Source organism: Ovis aries, chromosome 8 (genome assembly GCF_016772045.2).
Source record: "Ovis aries strain OAR_USU_Benz2616 breed Rambouillet chromosome 8, ARS-UI_Ramb_v3.0, whole genome shotgun sequence".
In the NCBI taxonomy this organism is placed as follows: domain Eukaryota; kingdom Metazoa; phylum Chordata; class Mammalia; order Artiodactyla; family Bovidae; genus Ovis; species Ovis aries.
The window spans coordinates 19607923-19628098 of NC_056061.1; the positions used below are offsets into that span (position 1 = coordinate 19607923).

The 20176-nt window shown below is 37.5% G+C and overlaps 1 protein-coding gene across 3 annotated transcripts in view; it reads left to right on the forward strand.

Moving 5' to 3' along the window:
* CEP85L (centrosomal protein 85 like) overlaps positions 1-20176 on the forward strand; it is a 144599-nt gene that overhangs the window by 24400 nt on the left and 100023 nt on the right. The gene's annotated exons all lie outside the window — the stretch shown is intronic.

Sequence of the window (20176 nt, forward strand, 5' to 3'; positions counted from 1 at the left end):
AATGAATTGGGAAGTGTTTCTTTTCTTTCTATTTTCTGGAAGAGATGGTGTAGAGTGGTTTTAATTCTTTAAATGTTTAGTAGAATTGTTCAGTGACACCATCTGGGCCTAGAATTTTTTTTTTATATTAATAGCTTAAAATCATGAGTTAAGTTTCCTTAATAGCCGTCGTTCTTCACTCAGTCGTATCCAACTCTGTGACCTCGTGGACTTCAGCACACCAGGCTTCCCTGTCCTTCACTATCTCCTGGAGTTCACTCAAACTCAAGTCCATTGAGTCGGTGATGCCATCCAACCATCTCATCCTCTGTCACCCGCTTCTCCTCTTGCCCTCAGTCTTTCCCAGAATCAGGGTCTTTTCCAATGAGTCAGTTCTTTGCATCAGTTGCCCAAAGTATTGGAGTTTCAGCTTCAGCATCAGTCCTTCCAATGAATATTCAGTGTTGATTTCCTTTAGGATTGACTGGTTTGATCTCCTTGCAGTCCAAGGGACTCTTAGGAGTCTTCTCCAGCACCAATAGTGCTAATAGTCGTAGAACTACTCAAATTATCTTTCATGTTGGGTGAGTTGCAATAGTTTGTCCTTTTGAGGAAGTAGATCCTGTTGGATGATGGTGTTGATCTTTTTTTTATGTCCTTGATGATTTTCTGTTGAGTTGTTCAGTTGTTGAAAAAAGACGTATTAAACGTCTCAACTGTAATTGTGGATTTGTACGTTTAATCTTTTAGTTTTATAACCTGCAACTCTGTTGTTCTGTGCATGTGCAATTAGGATTGCTGTATGTTCTTGGTGGGTTGTCTCTTTTATTATTGTACGATGTCTTTCTCTGTCTCTGGTAATTTTTTTGTGCTGAAGTTTACTTGGGCTGCAAGGAGATCCAACCAGTCCATGCTAAAGGAGATCAGTCCTGGGTGTTCACTGGAAGGACTGATGTTGAAGCTGAAACTCCAATACTTTGGCCACCTGATGTGAAGAGCTGACTCATTGGAAAAGACCCTGATGCTGGGAAAGATTGAGGGCAGGAGGAGAAGGGGACAACAGAGGATGAGATGGTTGGATGGCATCACCGACTCAATGGACATGGGTTTGGGTGAACTCTGGGAGTTGATGATGGACAGGGAGGCCTGGCTTGCACTGAACTCAACTACTTTATCTAGTTTAATATAGCCTCTTCTACTTCCTTTTGATTAATGTTTAAATGGTATATATTTTCTATTCTTTTACTTCTAACTTGTCTAAACATTATATTCAAAGTTAAATCACTATTAACAATGTACAGTTGGGTCATGGTTTTTAATCCACTTTGCCAGTCTTTGTCTTTTAGTTGGTATATTTAGTCTGTTTACATATAATGTAATTATTGATGTATTAATACTCAGACTTTCTGTTTGTTCTCTTTGTTTTTGTTTTCACTTTCTTGGCTTTCTCTGGATTACTCGAACAATTTTAGAATTCTACCTGGATTTAACTATAGTATTTCTAAAAGGGTATCTCTTTGTATAGCTCTTCCAGCAGTTGCTCTAGGTATTATATGTTATATTATATATAATATACATAGCTTATGTATATATAGCTTACCATTTTAACATTTGGAGTATAGAAGCGTTTTCTCCCTTTTATACTTTTGTGTACCCCATTTATAATAAAATTGTTTCAGCTCTTTCCTTTACATACAATCATAACCATATCAGTGTTATAATTTTTACAACATCTATTAAACATCATCTAGGAAGCTCAGGAGGAGATAGAGAACCTGCTATATTTACCCATATTTTTGCTTCCTGTGTTCTTCCTTTGTGTTGTTCCAAGGTTCCATTTTATTGTTTACATTTGGTTTAGAGGATTTCCTTTAGTCATTTCTTTAGGATACATTTGCTGGCAACAAATTATCTTAGTTTTTCCCCAACTGAGACTGTCTGGATTTCACCTTGATTCCTGAAGGATGGTTTCAGTAGGTATACAATACTGCCTAGTTTGACAGTTCTTTTCTTTTATTACTTGAAAAATATTGTCACTTCTTTCTGACCTCCATGGTTGATTAACAGTGTTGTGATAGTTTCAGTTATGCAGCAAAGTGTTTTCAGTTCAGTCGCTCAGTCGTGTCCAACTCTTTGCGACCCCATGGACTGCAGCACACCAGGCTTCCCTGTCCATCACCAACTCCTGGAGTTCACTCAAACACGTCCATTGAATCGATGATGCCATCCAACTATCTCATCCTGCCGTCCCCTTCTCCTCCTGCCCTCAATCTTTCCCAGCATCAGGGTCTTTTCAAATAAAAGCTGTTCACATCAGGTGGCCAAAGTATTGGAGTTTCAGCTTCAACATCAATCCTGCCAATGAACACTCAGGACTGATTTCCTTTAGGATGGACTGGTTGGATCTCCTTGCAGTCCAAAGGACTCACGAGAGTCTTCTCCACACCACAGTTCAAAAGCATCAATTCTTCGGTGCTCAGCTTTCTTTATAGTCCACTTTCACATCCGTACATGACCACTGGAAAAACCATAGCCTTACACATATACGTGTTATCTATTCTTTTTCAAATTCTTTTTCCTTTTTAGGTTGTTACATAATACTGAGCAGAGTTCCCTGTGTTATGCAGTAAGCCCCTGTTGGTTATCCATTTTAAATATAGCAGTGTGTTAATATCAATCCCAAACTCCCTATTTCTTGCCCTGACCCTTCCCCCTTGGTAACCAAGTTCCTTCTCTAAGTCTGTGAATCTGTTTCTGTTTTGTGTATAAGTTCATTTGTACCATTTGTTTTTAGGTCACTGCATATCAGTGATAATCATATGATGTTAGTAAACTAGTTTTCAAAAGATGAAATGATTTATTCTCATCAATATGATGATTAAGAGCTATAGCTTTGGTTAGACCTATTATCAGTTAATTATCTGTGCAACCTTGAATAATTCCTCATTTCTCTGAGCCTGAGATTTTTCATCTTCAAATTGGAGATAATATTTTTTTAAAGTCTTACGAAAATTTAATAATATGACTTTTAAATTGCTTAGCACAGTTTCTTTGTAGTACCATCAGTACTTTAATAAAAAGTGATTGTTCTCCTTCCCTGTACTCTTAACTTTTTTTCATGTCTCTTCAAATTTTTCCTCCCTGGGGAGGTTGCCTATAACAGTGATACTTCTGTTGCTAGTCACAGCTTTGTACCTACTACCCTGCTTTACTTTGGGTTTGTTACTTGTTGTTTACTGTTTGTTATTTGGGTTTGTTATTTATTGTTTATATCATAGAATAGGGACTGGTATAGGGAGTAGTATGTACTGGCTGCTCGATTTTGTTCAATGAAACAATGCGTATATGTATATGTGTGTGTGTGTATGTATATATAGAGAGAGACTTTCAGTTACAGATTCTTGTTTTAGCCTGCTTTGCACTTGACGTTTCTGGCGTTAGTGCCTCTTTGATGTTTCCCCGGGGAGGTGGACTCCCTGTGCTCCATTCCCAAGACTTGTTTTTCAGTAGTGACCACACTTCGTTTTTTGTCTTCCGAAATTTCATTGTAATCTCTTATTGCTGACAGTCCTATATTATTCATTGCCATGAGTTTCCACTTGATTACTTTTCTGTTATTTCAGTGGGTTCTATGAGGGGGAGAATGTAACTTTGTGAACTTAGGCAATGATCTTAAACAAGAGAATTTGTCATGTAGATATAAATGAGAAAAAATAAAGAGAAAAATAATTTGAAAAAGATGGTAAAACTTTCCCTTAACATCAACTAGTATGTGTATTTTTTCTATTCCCCCACCATGATTTTAAAAAAGGTGAAAAATGCACATTTTTAAAAAGTACATTTAAAATGGAGTAACTTTATTTTATATGAACATAATTTTTAAAGCAAATTTGTATTTCAAGTATTAAATTTATGGGCTTTGAAAATTTTAAATGCATTTAGAATTAAATAGAGAAAAAGTAAAATTTCCCTTTATCTTCCGTCTTCTGATCCTTGCGTTGTTGTCAGAGGTCACAAGTGTTACTAGGGTATTGCATGTTCTTCTAGATATTTTGTCCTGTGTTTATTCACATACATACAAACTTGAGAATAAAACTGGATCATCCCAGGTATACTTTGTAATTGGCTTAAAAAAAAACCAAAAACCTCTGTATTGCAGTTCTAAAAAAAGAGTTTGTTTTCTTTTTCATTGTGATATGAGTCATATAAGCTAATGCATATTACCTGAGGCTTCTAGAATTGCTCTGTTCTCCACGGAAATCCAGCCATTGAGATAAGCTGAGGACTGGGTTAGACCCAGGAATTCAAGGGTTAGGCAGGCTTACATGGGGGCTTTCTTCGTGATGCTTTGAAAATAATACACAGAATGAATGAAAGTCCTCCTACCAGTTTACAACAGAATCAAGCAATAAATCAGAGAAGAAAACAAGTTTATAATCTCTGTTAGATATTGAGATTTCTCTAGCACATATATCAACCTAAGTACTTTTTAAAAACACACACTTATTTGGAAATTTACTACATGATATAAAAATAGCATTTCAAAGTAGTAAGGGAGGATTAAGCCTGAAAAAAGTGTTATCAGAGCCTGACCTCAAACTGTAAGACAAAATTAAATTTAAAATGGAGTTTAAATTTATATTTTTACATTAGAAATATTCTTAAACAAGCCATACAACACAGATTTTAATAGAAATTCAAACATTTTGAACACTGCTAAAAGCTACTAAATATAAGAGGAAACATACTAGGCATAAATATTTGTAATCAAATTAATAGGAAAATATATCCTTCTTATTTAATGTACCCAAATAGGTGTTTATCTATAAAATTTTAAATATTTCATAATTGAAAAACTTCATAGATAAAAGGTAGAAACACACAATTCATGTAAAAATTACAAATGGCCAATAAACATGAAAAAGATGATCTTAGTGAAGTGAAAGTCATCATAGTGAAGTGAAGACTGTACAATTAGATACCACTTTCACCAGTGAAATTGCCCCTTTTCAAAAAAAAACTAATATCCAGTGTCTGAGCAAAGTTGAGGAAAAAAACAGTAATCTAAAAAATAGTATATGTAGTCAGCCTTTATAGAGGGCAATTTGGCAATGATAACTAACAGTTGTGTGGCTGTTAACTATGTTCTAGGCACTTAGACGTGTTAACTCATTTAATCCTCACGGCAGTTCTCTGATGGGAAACCTGTAAATAATATATGTAAAGTGTATATATCCTTGATTCAGCACACACACAGGTAAATAAAGATAACATATATAAGAGTATTCACGTAACACTGTTTAGAAGAAAGTTAGAAGCAACTCCAAGTGTCTTATCAATAGGGAAGTGGTTAAATATTTCACTGTGTATTCAGTTAAAGCAATTAGGTAGCTACATATATACCAACCTAGAAAGATCTTGAAGTGAATTTGCAACTTAAGAGAATAAACTAAGCACAGTCTTCTACTTTTGTTTCTTTCTGAAAACCCACTAAAAGTCAGGAAAAAAATTAAAAATCCAAACCAACTTTTACATTCTAAAACAGCAACGTGAAATTCAGGAATAAACTGTTGATTTATACTATTAAAAATCCTTAGAAATGCTCGGGAACCAGTAGTATCAGACTTGCTATGTTTTCCCACCATATAGTAAAGGTTTGTCTCCTTTCTATATTCTGTTCTTTGGATTCAAGTGAGAGGGGAAGGATTAAACTCCACCTCCTAGAAGAGGAAGTTTCTGAGTTTAGTATTTGAAATTGTTCTTTAAGATATGTTTGTCCTTTCTTATCTATTCAGTAATTTGTAAATATCAACATGAGCACTTTGTTAAAGTGGTGCACTCATTATGCCAGCAAATTTGGAAAACTCAGCAGTGGCCACAGGACTGGAAAAGATCAGTTTTCATTCCAATCCCAAAGAAAGGCAATGCCAAAGAATGTTCAAATTACCATACAACTGCACTCACTTTACGTGCTAGCAAGAGGGTCAAAATCCATCAAGCTAGGCTTCAGCAGTACCTGAACCAAGAACTTCCAGATGTACAGCTGGATTTAGAAATGGCAGAGGAACCAGCGAAAAATTTGCCAACATACACTGGATCATAGAAAAAGCAAGGGAATTCCAAAAAAATCTATTTTTGCTTCATTGACTATGCTTAAGCCTTTGACTGTGTGGATCACAACAAAGTGAGGAATATTCCTATATAGAGAAAGCATGGGAGTTTCAGAAAAACATCTCCCTCTGTTTCATCAGCTACACTAAAGCTTTTGACTATTTGGATGATGACAAGGAAAGCTCTTAGAGAGATGAGAATACCAGATCGTCTTACTTATCTCCTGAGAAACCTGTATTCAGGTCAAGAAGCAACGGTTAGAACCCTGTATGGAACATCTGATTGGTTCAAGATTGAGAAAGAAGTACAACAGAGCTGTCTGCTGTCACCCCTTTTGTTTAAATGGCAACCCACTCCAGTACTCTTGCCTGGAAAATCCCATAGACGGAGGAGCCTGGTAGGCTACAGTCCATGGGGTCCGAAAGAGTCGGACACGACTGAGTGACTTCACTTTCACTTTCATATGCTGAGCACATCATGAAAAATGCCAGGCTGGGTGAGTTACAAGCTGGAATCAAGACAGGCAGGAGAAACATCATCAACCTCAGATATGTGGATGATAACACTCTAATGGCAGAAAGCGAAGAGGAACTAAAGAACCTCTTGATGCGGGTTAAGGGGAGAGTGGGAGAGCCAACTTAAGACTAAATATTAAAAAAACTAAGATCATGGCATTAGCCCCATTACATGGCAAATAGAAGGGGAAAAGGTGGAAGTAGTGACAGATTTCCTCTTCTTGGGCTCTAAAATCACTGTGGACAGTGACTGCAGCCATGAAATCAGAAGGTTTCATGGTAGGAAGGCTTCTAGGTAGGAAAGAGATGACAAACCTAGACAGTGTGTTGAAAAGAAGAGACATTACTCTGCTGACAAAGGTCCTTATATCAAGGCAGTGGTCTTCCCAGTGGTCAGGTACGGTTGTGAGAGCTGGACTGTAAAGAACACCAAAGAATTGATGTCTTCAAACAGTGATGCTGGACAGCAGGGAGATCAAACCAGTCCATCTTAAGGGAGATCAGCCCTGAATACTCACTGGAAAGACTGATACTGAAGCTGAAACTCCAGTATTCTGGTCATCTGATGTGAACAGATGACTCAGCTGCCCTAGAAAAGATTGAGGGCAGAAGGAGAAGAGCATCAGAGGATGAGATGGCTGGACAGCATCACCGATGCAATGAACATGAACTTGGGCAAACTCTGGGAGATGGTGAGGGACAGGGAGGCCTGGCGTGCTGCAGGCCATGGGGTTGCAAAGAGTTGGACATGACTGGGCGACTGAACAACAACTTTCTTAAAGAGATGGGAACCACACCACATTACCTGCCTCCTGATAAACCTGTATGCAAATCAAGAAGCAACAGTTAGAACTGGACATGGAACAATGGATTGGTTCAAAATTGGAAAAGGAGTATGTCAAGGTTGTGTATGCTCACCCTGCATATTTAACTTACATGCAGAGTACATCATGCAAAATGCCAGGGTGGATGAAGCACAGGCTGGAGTCAAGATTGCCCGGAGAAATATCAATAACCTTAGATATGCAGATGATACAACTTAAATGGCAGAAAGTGAAGAGGAACTAAAGAGCCTCTTGATGAAGGTGAAAGAGGAGAGTTGAAAAAGCTGGCTTAAAACTCAACATTCGAAAAACAAAGATCATGGGATTTGGTCTCATTACTTGGTCCCATGGCAAATAGATGGGGAAAAAGTGGAAGCAGTGTCAGATTTCATTTTCCTGGACTCCAGAATCAATGAATATGGTGACTGCAGCCACAAAATTAAAAGACACTTGCTCCTTGGAAAAAAAGCTATGACAAACCTAGACAGCATATTAAAAAACAGAGACATCACTTTGCCAACAAAGGTTCCTCTAGTCAAAACTATGGTTTTTCCAGTAGTCATGTATGGATGTGATAATTGGACCATAAAGAAGGCTGAGCACTGAATAACTAATGCTTTTGAACTGTGGTCCTGGAGAAGACTCTTAGGAGTCCCTTAGACTGCAGGAAGATCAAACCAGTCAATCCTGAAGGAAATCAACCCTGAATATTCATTGAAGGACTGGTGCTGAAGCTGAAGTTCCAATACTTTGGCCACCTGATGCGAAGAACTGACTCATTAGAACAGACCCTGATGCTGGGAAAGATTAAGGACATGAGGAGAAGGGGTTAACAGAGGATGAGATAGTTGGATGGCATCACTGACTCAACGGACATGAGTTTCAGCAGAGATAGTGAAGAACAGGGAAAACTGGTGTGTGGCAGTCCATGGGGTCACAAAGAGTCGGCCATGACTTAGCTACTGAACCAAAACAACAGCAGCAATCGTTTATTTTAGTATGGATTGGGTTATTATCCAGGTGTGTGCGTTGGTCGCTCAGTCATGTCCGACTCATTGCGATCCCGTGGACTGCAGCCCGCCAGGCTACTCTGTCTGTGGAATTCTCCAGGCAAGAATACTGGAGTGGATTGCCATTTCCTTCTCCAGGGGATCTTCCTGACCCTGGGATCAAACACAGGACTCTTGAATTGTGGGCAGATTCTTCATCATCTGAGCCACTAGGAAAGCCCAAGCCACCAAAACCAAAAAATATAGATGACCATACAGCATCCTATAGTACCTATAGTAATTTGTTGCTCAAATTATTCCAGCTTTTGCCATTGGGAGCTCTTTCAGGTTGACTCCTGTGATACTTTGTGTTCTGCCCCCATCCTTTCGTTCTTGAGCACTTCCTTTTGAATACTATAGGGTGTTGTATGGTCATCTTATGTTTTCCCTACCATAGACCTAGAATCAGCCATTGCTCCAAAGAGCCCTAGTTTTTTTGTTTTTGTTTTTGTTGGAGTATTTAGAAACCAAGATTTGTGTGCTGGGAGTGCGTGTTAGTGCTGGGATGTCATTGCTTCTATGCCATCATGAAGGACAGAAGTAGCTTCTCTAGGGTATATGTACTCACCTGCACATATGTACATATCTAAAATTATGTGTGTCTATTCATAAGTATCTGTATTAAGCTGAGTTAGTTCATACTGACGTCTCTCACTCTAGTCCAGACAGCAGAGCTCATTTTAGCTTTTTCCCCTCCTTGTCTATAATTTCCCTCTCCAGTAGTGAGACACCTCCTACCATCCACCATCCATTTACATATTTGTTTATCTCCCAGTGTACAAGTAAAGCACGTTTGAAACTATTAACCCATATTTCCCTGTATTCGTTTCCCAGGGCTACCATAACAAATTACTATAAACTGGGGGCTGCTTACAACAGCAGAAATATATTTTCTCAGTTCTGGAGACGATAGATTAAAATCAAGGTATCAGCTGGGCTCTGTTTTTTCGAAGGCTCTAGAGACAAGTCTTCCTTAACTGCCTCTCTAGATTCTGCTGCTCACTGGGAATCTTTGGCCTTCTTTGGTTTGTGGCACCATAGCTTTCTTTTCTGCTTCTCTAGGTCCCCTCTGTGTCTTCACATCTCTCTCTTTCCCTTTGTAAGGACACTGGTTGTTGGATTTAGGGCTCACCCACGTACAGTTATGACCTCATCTTAACTTACTACATCTGTAAAGACCTGATTTCAAAATAAGATAACATTCACAGGTACTGGGGGGTTAAGATTTCAGTGTGTCTGTGTGGAGCACACAGTTCATTCCACGGCACTATTACATGTATTAATATCTGGTTAAATAGAAAGGCATAAACTTTTTGGAGAGTAATTTGAACTAAGTGGAGTTGAAAATAAAACAGGAAACTACTATGAAGTTTTAAAGAATGTATTATTTGTTATTTGGTCTCATCAATAAACTTTAAGAATTAACGTTTTTGAGGAGAGAATTGTGTGGAAAGGATAAAGATCTGGAGATTTAAAAGGTTGTAGAATGGATGTTCTGGGGTGTGTTGGGTTGTTTTGTTTTTTAGTGCTATTGCAAAGCTGTTTAAGCAAATCAGTCTGTTAACTCTGTTCCCGTGCTGTGACTTCTGAAAAGTTTACTTGGATTCAGAGATAAATTTAGCTTTTTTAAGATTTGGCTTAGACATTAAAGATTAATGCTCTTTTTTCTAGTCAGTTACTTCCCAGGTAGTGCAGTGGTAAAGAATATACCTGCCAATGCAGGAGCTGCAAGAGACGCAGGTTCGATCCCTGGGTCGGGAAGATCCTGTGGCGTAGGAAATGGGAACCACTTTAGTATTCTTGCCTGGGAAATTCCATGGACAGAGGAGCCTGGTGGGCTGCAGTCCATGGGGTCGCAAAGAGTGGGATGCGACTGAACATGGATGCATGCACTTTAATCTCCATCGAATATTATGGTATTAATCTGGGTCCAGCTGGGAAATTTTCTTCCTGAGTTCTTCCAGGGAAAGCATTAAAAAAAAAAAAAAATCCCTTCTTTTGCACGTATTAGGCCACACAGTGTCAGGGCTGGGATGCTATATTTTCATCATGAGTGGCTGAAAAACTGAAAATACCTCATTGAGAATATGATAGTACTTTTTAAATAATTTCCAGAAACTCTTTGATTCTGCTATGTATTATTATATATAATTACTCATCTTTTCTATTTCTGTTTAGAAAAATGCCTTTTCTCTTTATTCTTTGAATTAATTTAAAACTAATTTATTTGTGTCAACAGCAAATATCACTGCTTTTCTCACTGAATAGTTCATCAGGTATTAAATACAAATCCCCATAATGTTTTAGGGATAAAGAACATGATTTTCACTTTCTTCTTGAATTGGGCTGATGTGTGAAGATGTTGTTTTCTTTCGGCCTTCCATTATTTCTTGCCATTACCTCCAAGTTGAACTCCAACTCCTTTTCCTGCTGGTTATTTAAATTAATACATAGAATAATGAGTGATTTTACTGGTATGTTACAGAGCACTGTACAAGATATTCGAATGGACAAAGAATCCGTTGAGTTTAAGGCATTATCATAGTAGGTAGTGTGATTTAGAACCTAATATATATGGATGAAGCAATGTCAAAGTTTGAAGACAGAGGGCAAATAGGGCAAGAGTTCTAGGAAAGGATAGTAAGTATAAGGGTGGTGCATGAAAATAAGATGGAGTTATAGGATTCTGGGAAATTGGCAATAACAGACTTGGTGCTTCTGTGGAAAATGAATCAGAATTATGGTTTGAGTGATAATACTGATAACACATGACTTTGATTGCAATTGTTTGACTGTCAGGAGAGGTGTAGGGTACTCCCGTTAAAAAAATCAATTGTTTAAAAATTTTATCTAAAAATAAGGAATAGTTTTAGCAGGCTTATTAAAGATTACTTATTTAGAATGAAATCTTGGTCTATTTGCTGATGTAACACTTGATTCCAGTTAGTGTAGTTTTCTTGCCTGAATTTATGTCTTTCTGAATTTCTCATGATTTCTGCTTTGTGAGAGCTATTCATTGGTTTTTTACCATCTCCGTTCTTTGGAAAGTTTCCTGAGTCTTCTAATTTGTGATCTTTGTTTTTCCTTGTCGGATTTGCTTCATGTCATATCTGTTTAGTGTAAAGGGCCCAGGGAGAAAAAGATTGTGGAGGATTATTGAGTGTTGAAAATAGCCTTGCATTAGAATGTAGCTAATAGGTTGATATTTCTAACATAATGTCAGCTTTAAAACATGCTGTGGATTAGATTATTCCATATCAGTGTCATGTGGATACTTTATATATGCTTTGCATATTAATACTTTGGTCTTTAATTATATCGATCTTTTTGTCATTCACTAACCGTAGGTTTACAAAGTGTTTTTTCTGATTTATAAAATTATCTATCCTTATTAAATTCCAAACCTCATCAAATAACCTAAAAAGTGTTTATCTCCTTTGTACTAAACCGTCCAACTGAGAATTGTGGTAGTGTACAATTATATTAATTTAAATAATACACATGAAATTTGGACCTGTTACCAAACACAATTGGAGTCTATTTTAGAGTGTATCTGCAGAATATTTTAGTGAAGTTTTACTATTAACATTTGTCTTAGAAGAGGGTACATATTCTTTCTGGATTTCTGAGGCTTTGGCATGAAGCGCTGCATTTGGTTTGCTGTGACAATTTCTCGGTGAAATGTGTAAATGCATTTGAAATCTTAAAAGCAATTATTTGCTGAGTAATAGTCCACTATATATATACGTACCACATCTTCTTTGTCCTTTCATCAGTTGATGGACATCTAGGTTGCTTCCCTGTCCTGGCTATTGTAAACAGTGCTTCTGTGAACATTGGGATGTATGTGTCTTTTTTGATTATGAGTTTCTCAGAGTATATGCACAGTAGTGGAGTTGCTGGGTCATATGTTAGATTTATTCCTAGTTTTTTAAGGAATCTCCATATTGTAGTCCCTAATAGCTGTATCAGTTTATGTTCCCACCCACAAAGGGTTCCTTTAGCTCTAGCGAGATGAACGAACCTAGAGCCTGTTGTACATAGTGAAGTAAGTCAGAAAGGGAAAAACAAATATAGCATATTAATGCGTATATATGGAATCTAGAAAAATGATATTGATGAACCTGTTTGCAGGGAAGAAAGTGAGACGCAGAGGTGCAGAATGGACTTGTGGGCAGTGGGGGAGGGAGGGAGGGGACGAATGGAGAGCAGCGTCAACAGACATACACTATCCGGGCAAGATGGACAGCTGGTGAGAAGCTGCTGTGTGGCACCGGGAGCCCAGTCTAGCTCTCGGTCATAACCTGGAGGGATGGGAGAGGAAGGGGAGGAAGGCTGCGGAGGGAGGGGATGTATGTATAATTATGCTGATTTACGTCGTCCTATGGTAAAACCCAACACAATGTTGTAAAAATTTCTTAAAAATAAAAAAAAGATTATTGTTAAAACCTCAATATACCTAGCAAATAACTGCATGATTTGTATACTACATGGGACTGACTAGTAACAAAAACTCCCAATTTAATTCTTACCACAATTTACATACTATGCTTGATACAGTATGTGTACTTATAACCGTTGCGAATGATTGTCATTTCCTTTCTGAAGATACCTAAGGTAGTTTATGGAAACCAGTAGTAAAGCACTGTGTGAACCAGTGTGGTAGCCACTAGCAAGTGCTTGAACTGTTTACCCAAATTGAGATGTAAGATTCACACTGGATTTGAATAAAGAAGAGACTGTAAAATATCTTATTAATACTTTTTAATATTGATTGCATAATGATATAATATTTTAGATGTAGTGGATTAAATAAAAGTTATTAAAGTTAGTTTTACCTTTTCATTTTTATTTTTTGGTGTGATTGCTATAAAGCTTAAAATTATAAATGTAGCTTGTATTATATTTTTACTGGACACTTGGTAGCGACAGTGTAATTTGTAAAGGGTTTACTTTCAGATTTCATGAGCATGTATGTATGTTTACACATTTCCCAGTAGAAAGGGCATTGGCTTCTCAAAATAACTCTTGTCACTCCACTTAATACTCAATGTAATAGAAATTTATGTCAACTGGCATTATTTCTGTGATAAACTGTATTCTGCTGTCTGTCTGGGAGTCCTAAGAGCACACTCCCGCTGTCATTTTGACAGTGCTGAAGGCCTCCCTGCAGTGGAATCGCCCTGGTTCTTTTGGCAAACAGAAAGTTGATGTGGCTATGGTGAGATATAAATGTCTGGGTTAGGGGAAATTTTAGATAGGAGAATCCCTGAAATTCTAAAGAGTTCTCTTGCCCACTTAGAGGATAGAGTAGAGGAATAATGTCAGTAATTGTTGCTAGAATTCTCCAGTCGGGTGTGAAGTGCAGGCCCTCCGGCTTCATTAGGAGGAGGAGGGAAGCTTACCCTGCGGTCTCAGAGCATACTTGGCTGCTAGACTAGTGGACGCCCACGTGGAGCTGAGACAGTGAAGAGTGTGACTGCACCAGTTTCCATATGTAAAGTTTGGTTGGAAGTTGAGTGTTTAGGAGGGAAAAACCTATCTTGCTACAAGCTTCTAAAGTATGTTCTTTGCAAATAACATTATGCTTGTGTTAGATGATTCAAATATGTAACCTGTAATAGTCAATTTTGAGTTCTTGTTTATCTTAGCAATTGTTTATTTTTAAAAGATGGATCATGGTTAAGTGGTATACCTCTGTATACTAAATGTAAATTTAATTTTTGAGGTAGACATGAAAGAACATGATTAAGTTTTACTTCAATTCCATGACATATTAAGCAAGCAGTACAGCTGTGAAGTAAGTCATCAGGCTTTAAACAAACTGAAAGGTACTGTCTAGTCAGATCTTTAGTGGTGTTTGCTTGTAACTGATGTTCCAAGTGATGCTCTTTGGTCGTTGCTGAATCCTCAAAGTATTCTATGAGTCATCTGAAAAAGTAACATACTCTTTTTTACTGTTCCTCTTTATTTTAATGTTGTAGTTTTTGATTATTTAAACACTTAAAGTTCATACATGAATGTAGAATATATATTTATCATACAGACTCTAAATGCTCTAGGAATTAGAAATATCCAATTTTATAAGTGACCTTATATGAAAAAGGTACCTTTCTGTGCTCTCTTCTGTGCAGCTTTTGGAAGTCTGTTCATTTATTCACTTCATAAACATTTTTTGAATACTTACTCTGTTTCAAGAACTACAGAGATCAACATGGAGAGGATTACATCAGAACTCAGGAGGGAAGGGACTCTCGTACAGAAAAATACTCTAAAATTACCACTGAGTGGTTTACTTTTAGCATGGTATTTTGACATTTTAAATAATGCTAAATAAGAGTGTGGCATTTTTGTATTTAACAAGTTGGAACACTAATTTAACATTAGCGGCGCCACTTTTTAGCTGTGGTAATTTGTTCATGGGGTGTCAGATTCCGGGGTGGGAGGAAATAGATCTGTGACGTGAGGAGATGAGCCTGCAGGACTACCAAACCGTAACATAAGCCACACCGCAGATCACCTGTTTGCTCTGTGATTTTCTTTGCCGAGACCTGGAGGCCATGTAAATAGCTGCTGTTGGCTCAGAGAGGAGAGTTGTCTTTGAAGTATACAGCACTTGTTGTGTAGGGCATAACCTAGATGTGGTTCCAGACTTGAGTGATTACGGGAGAAGCAAGGGGAGGAGAGGACCCTGAGTCTAAAAAAGAACTTATGTTTTGCTTAGACTTGGCTCTATAAGCTTCCACAGAAGCCTGCCTCTCGTGAATCACAAGGTGCTTGAGAGGCAGGCTCACATGCAGTTCTTTTATCTTTTAAAACTTAAGTTCGGAAATGTAGCTTTAAATAGTCTATTTGGGGCTAATTTTCAAGCATATTTATATATTTTACTAATGAAAAGGTACAGGTAGAATTAAATATTTTTTCTTTGGTAATTCCCAACTGCTATATGTATTAGAGATAAATTTCTTATCTAATTAACCTCATTTATTTCAAATAGGAGGGACTGACAAAAGTGGGCTTTAGTTTAATCATATCTTCATTCGTTAGTTGTTTTTACTAAGAAATAACAGGACTGTCGAGTAGTATAAATTTTGAGGTCGTCTTGAGAACATATGTCAAAAAGGAAGCGGAATAAGAAAGGCTAACATTTGCTGCCTTGTGGTTATTTTAGGAAGAAGCTAAGGCCTTGTAAGGCAAGGACTTGTTCAGTCATTTATTTGTCCATGTAACCAATATTTATTGAGTGTCTATTATGTGTCAGGTATTATGGTAAAGGTTAGAATTAAATAGACATTTTCTCTGTTCATTGTATACATAAAGTCTAGTGGAGAAGACAAGACAGGAAATAATTATAAAAGATGAGATGGTTGGATGGCATCATTGACTTAATGGACATGAGTTTGAGCCAGCTCTGGGAGATAGTGGAGGACAGGGGAGCCTGGCGTGCTACAGTCCCTGGAGTCTCAAAGAGTCAGACATGACTCAGTGACTGAACAATTGAAATGTAACTTACATACCATAAAATTTACCCATTTAAACTGTACAGCTTTGTGGCTTTTAGTATATACACAGAGTTGTATAAACATGATTGTATGAATTTTAGGACATTTTTACCACCCTAAAGAGAAGCCCGATTCCCCTTACCCACCACCCTCAATACCCCTATGCTCCTAACACTAGACAAGCACTAATTTTGGAAGACATCATAAAAATTTTCCAGGGCTCTGCTTTCTTTGCTTGTGTATTTTATTACAGTGAGTAAGTTTCATTACCTTGCTTTGCTAAATGATTTCTTTTTTTAAAATATAACTTTATTTATTTTAACTGAAGGCTAATTACAATATTGTTTTGGTTTTGCCATACATCAGTATGAATCCTCCATGGGTGTACATGTGTTCCCCATCCTGAACCCCCCTCCCACCTCCCTCCCCATACTATCCCTCTGGGTCATCCCAGTGCACCAGCCCCAAGCATCCTGTATCATACATTGAACCTGGATCATGCATTGAACCTGGCGATTCGTTTCACATATGATAGTATACGTTTCACTGCCATTCTCCCAAATCATCCCCCCCTCGCCCTCTCGCACAGAGTCCAAAAACTGTTCTATACATCTGTGTCTCTTTTGCTGTCTTGCATACCTGGTTATCGTTACCATCTTTCTAAACTCCATATGTATGCGTTAGTATACTGTATTGGTGTTTTTCTTTCTGGCTTACTTCACTCTGTATAATCGGCTCCAGTTTCATCCACCTCATTAGAACTGATTCAAATGTATTCTTCTTAATGGCTGCATAATACTCCATTGTGTATATGTACCACAGCTTTCTTATCCATTCATCTGCTGATGGACATCTGGGTTGCTTCCATGTCCTGGCTATTATAAACAGTGCTGCAATGAACATTGGGGTACACGTGTCTCTTTCAATTCTGGTTTCCTTGCTGTGTATGCCCAGCAGTGGGATTGCTGGGTCGTATGGCAGTTCTATTTCCAGTTTTTTAAGGAATCTCCACACTGTGACAATCCCATGGATGGAGGAGCTTGGTGGGCTACAGTCCATGGGGCTGCAAAGAGTCGGACACGACTGAGCAACTTCACTTCACTCCACACTGTTCTCCATAGTGGCTGTACTAGTTTGCATTCCCACCAGTAGTGTAAGAAGATTGCCTTTTCTCCACACCCTCTCCAGCATTTATTGCTTGTAGACTTTTGGATTGCAGCCATTCTGACTGGTGTGAAATGGTACCTCATTGTGGCTTTGATTTGCATTTCTCTGATAATGAGTGATGCTGAGCATCTTTTCATGGGTTTGTTAGCCATCTGTATGTTTTCTTTGGAGAAATGTCTGTTTAGTTCTTTGGCCCATTTTTTGATTGGGTCATTTATTTTTCTGGAATTGATCTGCAGGAGTTGCTTGTATATTTTTGAGATTAATTCTTTGTCAATTGCTTCATTTGCTATTATTTTCTCCCATTCTGAAGGCTGTCTTTTCCTTTGTTGTGCAAAAACTTTTACTTTTAATTAGGTCCCATTTGTTCATTTTTGCTTTTATTTCCAATATTCTGGGAGGTGGGTCATAGAGGATCCAGTATTCTGGGAGGTGGGTCATAGAGGATCCTCCTGTGATTTATGTCGGAGAGTGTTTTGCCTATGTTCTCCTCTAGGAGTTTTATAGTTTCTGGTCTTACATTTAGATCTTGAATCCATTTTGAGTTTATTTTTGTGTATGGTGTTAGAAAGTGTTCTAGTTTCATTCTTTTACAAGTGGTTGACCAGTTTTCCCAGCACCACTTGTTAAAGAGATTGTCTTTTCTCCATTGTAAATTTTTGCCTCCTTTGTCAAAGATAAGGTGTCTGTAGGTGCGTGGATTTATCTCTGGGCTTTCTATTTGGTTCCATTGATCTATATTTCTGTCTTTGTGCCAGTACCATACTGTCTTGATGACTGTGGCTTTGTAGTAGAGCCTGAAGTCAGGCAGGTTGATTCCTCCAGTTCCATTCTTCTTTCTCAAGATTGTTTTGGCTATTCGAGGTTTTTTGTATTCCCATACAAATTGTGAAATTATTCTAGCTCTGTGAAAAATACCGTTTGTAGCTTGATAGAGATTGCATTGAATCTATAGATTGCTTTGGGTAGTATACTCATTTTCATTATATTGATTCTTCCAATCCATGAACATGGTATATTTCTCCATCTGTTAGTGTCCTCTTTGATTTCTTTCACCAGTGTTTTGTGGTTTTCTATATATAGGTCTTTTGTTTCTTTAGGTAGATACATTCCTAAGTATTTTATTCTTTTGGTTGCAATGGTGAATGGAATTGTTTCCTTAATTTCTCTTTCTATTTTCTCATTAGGGTATAGGAATTCAAGGGATTTCTGTGTGTTGATTTTATATCCTGCAACTTTACTATATTCATTGATTAGCTCTAGTAATTTTCTGGTGGAGTCTTTAGGGTTTTCTATGTAGAGGATCATGTCATCTGCAAACAGAGTTCGTTCTTCTTTTCCAATTTGGATTCCTTTTATTTCTTTTTCTGCTCTGATTGCTGTGGCCAAAACTTCCAAAACTATGTTGAATAGTAGTGGTGAGAGTGGGCACCCTTGTCTTGTTCCTGACTTTAGGGGAAATGCTTTCAATTTTTCACCATTGAGGATAATGTTTACTGTGGGTTTGTCATGTATAGCTTTTATTATGTTGAGGTATGTTCCTTCTATTCCTGCTTTCTGGAGAGTTTTTATCATGAATGGGTATTGAATTTTGTCAAAGGCTTTCTCTGCATCTATTGAGATAATCATATGGCTTTTATTTTTCAGTTTGTTAATGTGGTGTATTACATTGATTGATTTGCGGATATTGAAGAATCCTTGCATCCCTGGGATAAAGCCCACTTGGTCATGATGTATGATCTTTTTAATGTGTTGTTGGATTTTGATTGCTAGAATTTTGTTAAGGATTTTTGCATCTATGTTCATAGTGATATTGGCCTGTGGTTTTCTTTTTTTGTAACATCTTTGTCAGGTTTTGGTATTAGGGTGATGGTGGCCTCATAGAATGAGTTTGGAAGTTTACCTTCCTCTACAATTTTCTGGAACAGTTTGAGTAGGATAGGTGTTAGCTCTTCTCTAAATTTTTGGTAGAATTCAGCTGTGAAGCCGTCTGGACCCAGGCTTTTGTTTGCTGGAAGATTTCTGATTACAGTTTCAATTTCCGTGCTTGTGATGGGTCTGTTAAGGTTTTCTATTTCTTCCTGGTTCAGTTTTGGAAAATTGTACTTTTCTAAGAATTTGTCCATTTCTTCCACGTTGTCCATTTTATTGGCATACAACTGCTGATAGTAGTCTCTTATGATCCTTTGTATTTCTGTGTTGTCTGTTGTGATCTCTCCATTTTCATTTCTAATTTTATTGATTTGATTTTTCTCTCTTTGCTTCTTGAGGAGTCTGGCTAATGGTTTGTCAATTTTATTTATCCTCTCAGAGAACCAGCTTTTAGCTTTGTTGATTTTTGCTATGGTCTCTTTTGTTTCTTTTGCATTTATTTCTGCCCTAATTTTTAAGATTTCTTTCCTTCTACTAACCCTGGGGTTCTTCATTTCTTCCTTTTCTCATTGTTTTAGGTGTAGAGTTAGGTTATATATTTGAGATTTTTCTTGTTTCTTGAGGTATGCCTCTGTTGCTATGAACTTTCCTCTTAGCACTGCTTTTACAGTGTCCCACAGGTTTTGGGTTGTTGTATTTTCATTTTCATTTGTTTCTATGCATATTTTGATTTCTTTTTTGATTTCCTCTGTGATTTGTTGGTTATTCAGCAGCGTGTTGTTCAGCCTCCATATGTTGGAATTTTTAATAGTTTTTCTCCTGTAATTGAGATCTAATCTTACTGCATTGTGGTCAGAAAAGATGCTTGGAATGATTTAAATTTTTTTGAATTTACCAAGGCTAGATTTATGGCCCATGATGTGATCTATCCTGGAGAAGGTTCCGTGTGCCCTTGAGAAAAAAGGTGAAATTCATTGTTTTGGGGTGTCTGTTGTTTTGGCTATCTATTGTCCTATAGATATCAGTTAGGTCTAACTGGTCTATTGTATCATTTAAAGTTTTTGTTTCCTTGTTAATTTTCTGTATAGTTGATCTATCCATAGGTGTGAGTGGGGTATTAAAGTCCCCCACTATTACTGTGTTATTGTTAATTTCCC